This window comes from Nuphar pumila, chromosome 7 (assembly GCF_984573655.1).
Source record: "Nuphar pumila chromosome 7, dmNupPumi1.hap1.1, whole genome shotgun sequence".
Taxonomy (NCBI): Eukaryota; Viridiplantae; Streptophyta; class Magnoliopsida; order Nymphaeales; family Nymphaeaceae; genus Nuphar; species Nuphar pumila.
In genome coordinates, this window is record NC_143255.1 from 10,215,991 (window position 1) to 10,227,698 (window position 11,708).

At 35.6% G+C, this 11,708-nt stretch overlaps 1 non-coding gene across 1 annotated transcript; it reads left to right on the top strand.

The window, feature by feature from the left end:
• Nucleotides 1-1,817: 1,817 nt before the first annotated feature.
• On the top strand, nucleotides 1,818-1,890 carry TRNAK-UUU (transfer RNA lysine (anticodon UUU)). Its single transcript has one exon. It is a non-coding gene; the product is annotated as a tRNA-Lys (tRNA).
• Nucleotides 1,891-11,708: the final 9,818 nt, after the last annotated feature.

The following is an 11,708-nucleotide window of genomic DNA, read 5'->3' on the forward strand; positions in this document are numbered from 1 at the left end:
TTTAGAAGCAAGGATAGTATCGTGCTTCCAAATCAAGTTTTCAGAAAATGCACTTCTCCAATAACTTTGCTCAGTTGACTGCAGTGAGATATTAAAGATAAGATGACTTAAGATTATTAGGTCAAATCTTAGGGGTGTGCTCCTTCTATCAATCCATCTCGTCTCAACTTGTGATGACACCAGTCATGAGCAAGAACCCAATTTTTTTAACACTCACATTTGCTTTGGTCACAGGTGGAACGAGCAATCGCAGCTAAAAGTCTAAAAGTTAGTTTTGATTGTTAGACACAAGGTTAGCTTATGACAAACTTTAACAGGATCTAAGAGAGGAGCATTCTCAAGTGAGAATCACACTTTGCAGCTTGTCATGTATTGTCATTGTAATTTGCAATCACAGGAAGAAGTGAAAATCCAAGAATCACAGGGCAAAACATGCCCATTATGAATTTATAACAATAAAATGTTCCCCCTCTCTAAAAAAAAAAACTATATAAGAATAAATAATGAGCCAAGTAGCCAAAGCTCGGCACAAGATCAATTAAACAAGCTGAGCTAGAGACTAGTATATGCTCAGAACGATAAAGTTGCCCGAGTTTAAACATCCATTTGAGTTCAATAAATCTGGTTTAAGATAATAAATATATACATTTCCAATGTATATTTTTAGCACAAAAGCAACGTTGTAAACAGAGTTATTGGTGGCTGTGGAGTAGGGATGGCAGTGGAACGGGGAAAGCGGGCCCCGCCCCGCCTCTCCCCGTTTGGACCGGGGATGAAGGGTATGAAACGGGGATGGAGGCGGGGACGAAGGTTAAAATCCATCCCCGTCTGGGGATAGAGGTGGGGATGGACATACCCTTTTCCCTGCCCCGTCCCGATCCCCGCCTCATCCCCATCCCTGCCACTTTTCCCCGCCCTGCCTCATCCCCGTTTGAACCGGGGATGGAAGACATGAAACGGGGATGAAGCCGGGGGTGGAGGTTAAAATCCATCCCCGCCAGGGATGGAGGTTCTAATCTTGAGGCGGGGCGGGGGTGGAGACCTTGTCCCCCGCCCCACTGCCATCCCTACTGTGGAGAGGGTGGCCACATTCTCAAAATTGGTATTTTCTTAATATAAGCATAACTCGAGAAACTCAGCTTAAAGGCAAGCCGATTCAGTACAAATATTAGTGTTCAAGCTCGACTCCGGAGCTCGAGCTTGGGTGTTCAAGTGATGACGTTTTTGTTAAGTTGAAACACAGCTAATGCTGTAGTGTCTGGTTTGGACTTAAAATTAAGGGTGTCATTAATGGGCCGGATCTGGTTTGAACTTAGGTGAGTCTGAACCCAAGTTTATTTTAAGGTGCTGTTACTAGGTCTAGATCTCGGTCGTAGCCGATTTGCAATAAGAAAATCGATGCCCAGATCCTATAAGGATTACATGAACCAGACCTAGTCCATACCCCCATACAATAATATTTTTTACATTGAAAAATCATGGGTCTTAATGGGAACTCGGGTCGGACCTAGATCTAGTATGAAATTTCACAAACCATACCCCGCTCCATATATTAATTGAACTATTTGGTTCTGACTCCATTTCTAATCGAACGTCTTTTTTTATCACCAAACACTGACCCTGTAGGGTTTGGTGGCTAAAAAACATAAGATATGGGTGCTATTATAAGCTAAGTTAAATGCATTCTGGTTTGCCTTTGGATGTTTAAATTGGCATCCCTGGCAGAACTATGCAATGATGAGCCCATAATAAGAAAATGTGACAGGTAATTTAATACATATTTAAATAACAAAAAGTGCGGCTTAAATATTGGAAATGCCGTCTTAGCTCAGCTGGTAGAGCGCGTGGCTTTTAACCACGTGGTCGTGGGTTCGATTCCCACAGACGGCGATTTTTTTATACTTTCCCTTTAGTTTATATTTGCATTGCACCCCTGTTATTTCACGTTATAAAATAACCATTTTAAAGTAAAGAAAAATGACGGGTGCATGTCACTTCCACAAAACATTAAGCAAAAATTTTAATGAAAGTGGACCAAAACTAAAAAAAAAATCCAAAGCCAGTCTATAAGGATTTAGTCCCACTTAAATCACAATTAAGCTCTTGAAAATTCATTTCCTGTGGATCCGGCAATACTCCCTATGGGGTGAGAGGCCCTTTGATTGGAGAAGAAATCAAGCATCATCATCATTATTATTTACTAATATGTTGATCTATTTAAAAAAATACATAGACCAATAGGTATATTATATTTTAAAGGGTGGAGAGGATAATGATGTAGGTACCAATAGAGTCAAAGGCACGCTTTAAACTTGTCACATTTTCTAATACCACGGAAAGTCTTGTTTACATGTCAAAGGACAGTAAAAAAGAGAGCAGTTTAACTAAAAAAATAAAGTACTTTTGATAGTGGTAGCTTTTGTGATGGTTTAACTTACAAATATAAATCACCTAAATAGACCTCAACTTTCCTTGAATTGTACACTTCTTGCTTTATGTAATTATTAATGAAAAGGATAACATCCGAAAAAAAATTACTAATGAAAAGCTACAAGCTCACGAGAGAGAGAGAGAGAGAGAGAGAGAGAGAGAGAGCACTAAGTACATGCTATTTAGTGCTATGGATGGCAGTAGACGGGGGACTTGTCCACCTCGTCTCGTTTGGACAGGGGATGAAATGAAATGGACAGGGGGTTAAAATCAAAACCCATGCGGGGGGGATGAAGGCGAGGATGGGCTTACGCTTTCCCCCACTCAGTCCCCATCCTGATCCGATCCCCCTCTTACCCCGCCCTGCTCTGTCCCCAATAGGGGTGGCAATCGGGTCGGGTTGGTGGGTCAGCATACCTCAACCCGAACCCGACCCGTTTATTGAATGGGTAACCCGACACTACCCGCCAACCCGTTTAATAAACGGGTTGGGTCGGGTAAACGGGTTGACGGGTCGAGTTCGGGTAAACGGGTTGACCCGCCCACCTAACCCGTTTATTAAACGGGTTAGGCGGGTCGACCCGTTTATTAAACAGGTTAGTTTAAGCCAAACGCGGACCCGCCTAAGAGGCGGGTTGGCGGGTCGGGATGGCGAGTCGTGTCAGGTTTTGCCACCCCTAGTTCCCAATCCTTCCTTAAGGATGGCAATAGACAGAGGGAAAACGGGTCCCACCATGCCTCGTTCTGTTTGGACCAGGGATGGAAGACATAAAACGGGGATGAAGGCGATGATGAAGGTTAAAATCAAAATCTGTGGGAGAATGAAGGGCAGGATTTTGAGATGGAGCGGGGTGGAGATTTTGTCCCCCGCCCCTGCCCCGATCCACTATCATCCCTATTTAGTGCTATAAACGGGTCCAGTACCCATCAGGGCATTTGTGTCCAAACACGCCCAGAGTCAGGTTTGGGTTTTGTCCGGTTAACAAATGAAATCATAAACCCATAAAACTTAAAGAGCTTATTTTTGACCAAAAATGCATATAAAATACTTAGATCAAGTTGGGATGAGAACTCTAATTTCATATTACTCAAGTTGGGTTCAAGTTGACCTGAAGAATATTTGGGTTTGCATTTTTTATCTGATTGAGTACCAGATGTAAGGCTGACTTATTGACAGCCCTTAACCTTCATAGATAAAAAATTGATATTATTGAGCATAAAAATACGCAGCATATATTGCATCTTATTGCTTTCTTAATTTCTTTCAAAAACCTAAAAAAATTAAAATGTTAACAATAAAAATTAGAATAATAAAATAATGATTTTATTGTGCACACTGTCTACAAAAGCATTAGATTGAATTTATCACAATTTTAAATAATATGATTACAATATCATGATTTTTACATTTTGTAAATATGCCCCAATACATGGGCAATATTTGTGACATATATTAGAAGACAGTAACTCAGCAAGGAGAGTAGCAGCATACATGGCACAAAAACACATTTTAAAATTAAAAAGAATAAAAATTAGACTCTAAAATTTTTCAACAAAATTCTTGAATAAATTCATGAGGCATTTTTCAAGTGAAAATAACATATGAACTCGAAATGCAAATCAAATCGATTTCAACGAACTAGTTATACTTACGATATTTGTATCTTCGCGAATATATGCTCAAACAGTCAGAGAGTCATAACTTTCTTCCTGAGTAAATTAGGAGATTTGTACAAGCTAATTTTTATAGTTATGTCGATACGAAGAGAATGACATACTCAAAACTTTTTGAAAAAAAAAATCATCAAAAACTCAAAATTTTTGCGAGACCCAAAAAAATGTTGGTGGGACTCATGAACATATTTTTCAGAAAATATCTGGTGGGACCCACAAAATATCTCATTGATTTTTTCATGTGGGCTCCGCATAAAAGGAACCTCCAGTCATTATCCGAAAAGCTAAGGGTAGAATTAAAAAAAGAAAACTTGAAAGACAAGTTTCCTTGGCTATAAATAGCCCTCCTTTCTCTCTCTTCTCATAAAATTGTCGCCCCTCTCTCTCTAAAACCTCCCCTACCTAGTCTAGCCCTTCTGAGTCTGCCTAACCTGGTTTGAGCCTACCTAATCTGGTCTGAACCTATCTGACCTGATCCAAACCTACTTGACTTGACTTGAACCTAGTTGAGTCTAGTCAAAGTCAAAGTCGCTTTTGGTCCTAAAAGCATGGTTGATTCACTTAACCTAGACCTAACCTACTAAGGCTAAGTCTGAACCCACCTGACCTAGTTGACTTGGATCGAACCCAGTTTGGTTCAAATCACTTGTGTTTAGCAGCTTGACCTCCTCTTCCTCAACTAGGTCGAACTCATCTGACCTAGTTTGACCTCTCAAAGGAAGGTTTGAACCCAGTTCGAAGCAGACAGAGCATTCCAGAGCTATTCTTCACCGATCAGAACGTAAGTTTGATTCGCCAATCACTCTCTCTCAAGTATTTAATGATTTATGTTGTGATATATATCATATACGTTATAAAGTAGTATTTGACCATAGTCTTTGGTTTATGATATCTGGGATACTTCGGTGTTCACGCACGTCTCCTTGTGGCTATCGTTTAATATTTTACAATAAACTCTCTTGTGTATTGCAGTATATATGTATTTAAGATTGTCGTTGTGTCAAACGATACCAAGGCTCCTGCTTTCTACAATTTATATTATGCTTTTAAGATTGTTATCACGTCGAACGATGCCGATGCTTCTGCTTTCTGCAATTTAAACTATGCTTTTAAAATTGTCGTTGCATCGAACCATGATAAGGCACCTGCTTTTTGCAATTTATATTATGTATTTAAGATTGTCATCACGTCGAACGATGCCAATGCTCTTATTTTTTGTAAATATATATGTATATGCTTTCTGTAAATATATATGTATTTGCTTTATGCAAGTTATTTAGTTTGATTTTCCTCGCCGAATATTAAATATGCACTCATTTACGCAGTCACATTATAAAGCACAAGCTTCTGCTTATATTACATATAGTTGCACATAAATGAGTGTTCAAATAGAGATCAACTCCAAATTATCAATAAGATTCTATTATCGCTCCTCGATCAAGATTCTGCTTGACGAATGGAGCCTCTATTGGAAAGGCTTTGCTTTTACGCAAAAACGCTTTTTCGTAAAACTTAAGTCACTTGTGCATGACCTGGCTAGGGCTCAAGGTTCCAACGAACCTTGATGGATGCAAAGTATGCACAATGGTGCGCATCAATTCCTGTGATAAGCGTAGCAATTTCTCAATCAAAGAGAGAAAATATTGTTGAAATTTCTAAAAAGATGCTCACCTAGCTTAAAAAAAATTTACACTTTCTTCGTCAAAGAGAGGAAGTGTTGCCAAAATTTATGAAGAAGCTGAACAAAGCTCAGAAAGAATGTAGCATGTTACTCCATCATACAGAGGAGGTGTTGCCAAAATTTTGTTAAGTACTTTCTACAATATAGAAAGGGTCGTCACACTTCTATCGTCAAGTAAGGAAAGTATTGTCGAAATAGTTAACAAAAGAACTGCTTGAACCGGTTGAATGAGACGAGGATGCCCTATTGTCGAAACACTGTCAGAATGACTTGTTCTCATGTTCGCATGTAAAGACACTTTACTCGTAAGGGCCGAAGAGCCAGAGTAGTTATTGCACCTTGACTAGGTCAGGTGCTCGTTGTGGTGGTATACGCTGAGCAGCCGATCCGTTGAGATTGTGTCATATGCATGCTCATGAAAAATATTGTTGCACAACTAGACTCGTATGGATCAGAGAGCCAGAGTTCTATGTCCACCCGAAAGAGGTGAGGTGCTCGTGATGGCCGTAGATGCCGAGAGCACAATCAAACATGCATATAAATAAAACTTAAGATCCCAGGATCCCGCAATTTTGATTGTGCTAGGGAATATTAAATGAGGTCAGGTACATATTTTCTCAGTACGAGATGCACTGGCTTGCCCGAATGGCATATAAATATCCAACAAATAATGGTTAGACCGTCAGATCCCTTCAAGACTATTGCTTATCGTGGAAGACTATGATGATACAGCTGCGACTGACATGTATTTGATTATGAACCAAAGAATTCAAGGGGCTTCCCATCATTCAGGAGGTATGAAGGTCGTGGTTATCCTTAAATATATAAGGATTTAACCCAACTATCGTAGTAGATGATGCATCCAAATCGGCTTGTTAGGGTAATCCTGGTATGAGTTCTACCGCCCTATCATGGACAGGATCAACATGACTCTAGGGTATCTAAAATACATAGAATAATAAACCTCTAAAATATCGCGTTGATGGCTAAGTTCTAGCTTCTCCCGTGTACCAGGGGGTGAACAAATTAATATCGAAACAATACATTAGTTTTAAGTTCAATAGTGTATGAATGTATGAGTGAATGAATGTTATTCTGTCAAGTCCTGCATAACCTTGAGAAATGTATCATGATCAGTATACTACTGGACTGATAGGGCAAAAACTCATGTGGTATCCGTATGACTAAGCTAAGCTCACGTTTGGTTTCGTGTGATACGGATGTGCCAAGTCTTGAAAACTTGAGCTCGATGTTCCAATTGAGACCCGAAAGAGTCCAATTGAAGCCCTGAAGAGGTTCACGCCAAGTCTTGGAGACTTGAGCAAAATGTTCAACTCGTAGCCCTAAGGAGGCTCTTGGAGACTTGAGCGTTGTTGTTGCGAGTTATGACCCTGAGTGGTCTTTGTATGAGTTGATACTTGTTTGAATGTGTGAATGAATGTTTGCTTACCAGACCAACAGTGATTCTGACCCCGTTTAATAGGGATTTCAAGTGTTGAACCTGAGATGCAATATACGGAGCAAGGCGGCATTGAGTTCCAGGGTTTCTCCAAACAGTATTATACTGCTTCCTTTATAAAATAAAATAATGTTTTTCCAAGCAGTGATGTTTGTAATAAATAAGTTGTTTTGATAAATAGAACACCTTGGTGGTCAATGAGTGCTTGGCCACATACTTGTGACTTGCCCAGAGTTTTTTAAAAACTAATGACTTATTATCGTCCATTTCCGTTGCTAAAATCTTTTCTAAGTTTCACTGCAACAAAAAAAAGAAATTCATGAAATTTTCAACTTAGCTTTGTTTTAGAAATTCGGGGCGTTACAATATCATTGACAACAATAATTATTGTCAGTAATATATGATTTATGATAGCCAATAACATAAATAACGATATTGATCATCGCTTTAGGCATTAGTTTTTTATGATAATTTATATTACCAATTTTTTATGATATTTATATATCATTATTTTTATAAAAATAAATTCGACGATATGATATAGTCGGTATAAAATGGCCGACTTTAGAATATAATTGGTAATATTAATTAAAGGTGACGATAATTATCATGAGTTATACTAGTTCTAACCGATTAAATTTGCTGATAAATGTAGTTGGCTATAGTAATTAAATTCGATGATAAATATCATCGACTATATTTAATATCAATGATGATATTTATTGTCGGTTCTTTCTTAAAGGTGATGATAATTATCATCATCTTATATTAAAAAATTATATATGTTCAAATAGTGGACAACAAATAACATCGGCTATTTGGATAAAACTGATGATAAATATCGATGCCAATATTATTTTAAGCCAATGATTAATATTATTGGGTATATATTAAAGTCATTGATAAATATCGTTGATTATATTAATAAAAACAACAATAAAATAGATAGAAATGTGCATGGAATAGTATGAATTTGCATAAAACTTCTATATGGTTTCATGAAAATTTGCTCTATTAGAAGAAAAATTATATGAAATAACTTTCACATAGTTTGATGAAAATTCGCATAATTAAAAAAAATGTGCATGAAATCAGGTGAATTTACATAGAACTTTTGCACAATTTGATGAAAATTTGTTCAATTAGAAAGAAATGTGCATGGAATCATGTGAATTTGCATAAAACTTCTGCATAGTTTGATGAAAATTCACTCAATTAGAAAGAAATGCACATGAAATCATGCAAATTTGCATAAACATTTTGCATACTTATATGAAAAGTCACTCAATTCTTAAGAAATTTGCATGAAGTCATATGAATTTCCCTATTCTTATAGAAAATGTTCATCGATTATTATAGAACACTTTAATTATTAAAGAAAAATAAAACACTTTAAATAAACTTTAAACTCTACTATTATAGAACACTTTAAGCACACTTAAAAAAAACTTCAAACTTTGCTATTACAAAATACTTCAAACTTTAATTCAAATTTCAGATTTTGCTATTATTATAGAAATTGCTCTTCAAATCAAATAACCATGCATATACAATGGCCAACAGTCAATAAAAACAATTACAACACAAGATAAATGATGCAATTAATTTAGCCATGAATAGTGACAACTGACAAGTTAAAACATACAATGTGCAAGTTCTTTCTTCTTCACTGCTACAATCCTTCTAAGCAAGATATTTAATATATAACTTGATCAAATAGCAAAACAATGTCAATCAGAGATTTAATAGATAATTTGAAAGTAGAAAATCAGATGCTGCCTTCACTTGAGGAAAACGAGATCTTGGAACATTTACACCAATTGCACAATCAAATAACTTGTGTTCAAAAGTGACATCGAATAGAGTTTAGAATTTACAAACTAAGCAAGAAGGTAACAATCTATAAATATCATAAATTACCTCAATCTAGAATAAAGAACAATTAAATCTCTAACTTCATGCTTCAAAAGAATAGCTAAAAAATAATTCACGCACTAATTTCATACTTCCTCCACAACAAATAAAAAAACTAAACTCTAATTCCAATGCCTCACTTAAATCACCCATCCACATCCCTATTCTTGGACTTCTATCACTGATCAAAGCCCTAGAACCTCAATTTTATGCCTCCTCCCAATGCCTTGACTCTCCACAACCCCGATCACATCAAACTTTACTATGGTGTTTTTGCCCATAACTCTAAACTTTATGAAAAGAAAAAACAACAAATCATGTATACATTGTCGTGCACATAGAGTAGATCTTTTTGTTTGTCTTCTCCTCGCTAATCAACCCAAAGATTCACATAAAAAATAAGAACCAAAGAAAAAGTTTCTCCTTTAAGGCAAGAAATCAAAGAAACCGAAAGAGGGGATGGCCAAGAAAAATGAAAAGATGGTACCTTTCGATGATGACTCTAGGGTTTTAACATAGGTGGCAATTATCTCATCCTTGGAGGGCTTCAGGTTCTCCAAAAACTACATGACAATGAGCCATTGCTTGTAGTCACAGCCGTCGAGGAGGATGGTCTCCTTGGGCATTCCGTTGCTCCAATTTAGGGAGGAATTGTTCAACAACAAGTATTGGTCAGAGGAGAACAAATGAAAAAAAGAAAAGAGGAAAAGAAAAGAAAAAAAATAGAGAAAAGAGTGGGGAGAGAAAGAGAGAAGAACAAATTTTAGAAAAAACAAAAATAAAAAAGGATGGAATGAAAAGAAGGGTGCCCTCCTGCGAAAAGATTTAGGAAAAAATAAAATTTTAGCACAAACGACGATATTTATCATTGGTTCGTTATTAAGGGTAATGATAATTATCATCATATTAGATTCATATAGATGATGATAATTATCTTCAATTTTATATTTATATTGATGATGATAATTATTGTCGATTTTAGATTAATATTGATGATGATAATTATCATCGATTTTAGATATATTGATGACGATAATTATCATCAATTTTAGATTAAACTACTTAATCAACATATTGACGATGATAATTATCATTAATTTTAGATACATATTGATGATGATAATTATCGTCAGTTTTAGATATATTGATGCTGATAATTATCATTGATTTTAGATTAAACTAGTTAATCAACATATCAATAATGACAATTATCATCAATTTTAGATTAATAATGATGACAATAATTATTGTCAATTTTAGATTAATAATAACGATGATAATTAAAGTCAGTGTTAGATTAAACTTGTATATTCAAGGTATCAAATGGGTTTGGGCTGTGAAATATGGATAGTCTTAGACCTAGTTATTAGGGTTTGAATCCTGAATATATTTGGATATGGGTAGGGTTTGTGGATGGTTACTCTGTGTTGGGTCAAGTGGGTTTACGATCGGATCTTTAGGTCTTAAGGTGGATTCAAGCATATCCTCTAAAAGTGGCTTCAAATCGACTATTGGATCATCGTAATCAGATCCAGAAATGTAATTTTTTATACTTGTATGTTTACAAAAATTTTGAATCATTGATTTTCAAATCTTAAAAGATCCTTCTTATACATCGTAATTGAATGATCCAAGAGTTGGTCTCTATAAAACTACGCATCTAGATTGCATCCGTACCATGAAATTTTAGAAAAAAAAAAACAAAAAAAAAAAATGAAAATCTCATTGCATACTAGTTTACATATTTGTCTGGTTTACATATTTTAGTTATCCTTGATAAAAAAAAATTGTAACATGCAAACTAGTATAAACCAAGATTTTATAGGTTTTGTTTGTAAATCTAACCCTGCAGATGCATTCAGCACGGTCCATGTACTTGGAATCGACTATTGGATCATTGTAATTAGATCAAGAAATATGATTTTTTATGCTTATGTTTACGAAAATTTTGAGCCATTGATTTGCAAGCCTTAAAAGATTTTTCTTATACATCGTAATTGGATGAACCAGGAGTCAGTTTTTATAAAACCATGCATCTAGATCACATCCGTAACATAAAAGTTTAGAAAAAAATATAAAAACACCTATGAAAATCTCAGTGCATACTTGTTTATTGATGACGATAATTATCATCGTCAGTAGATTACAAACAATTAGCATATCGACTATGATAATTATCATCATCAACATGTCAATTATTTGTAATCTATTAACGATGATAATTATCATCGTCAATAGATTACAAATAATCAACATATTGATGACGATAATTATCATCGTCACTATGCTAAGCATTTTACAACTTATTGACGATGATAATTATCGTCATCAATATGTTGTCAATAGATTTCAAATTATTAGCATATTGATGATGATAATTATCATCAACAATATGCTGATTAATTGTATTGTTGACGACAATAATTATAATCGTCAATATGCTTATTACTGACAATAATTATCGTCATCTATGCTAGTTTAAAAAACAAAAACAAAAAACAAAAATTGGACATAGCCGATGATAAAAACCGTCGACTATATTTCTTATAC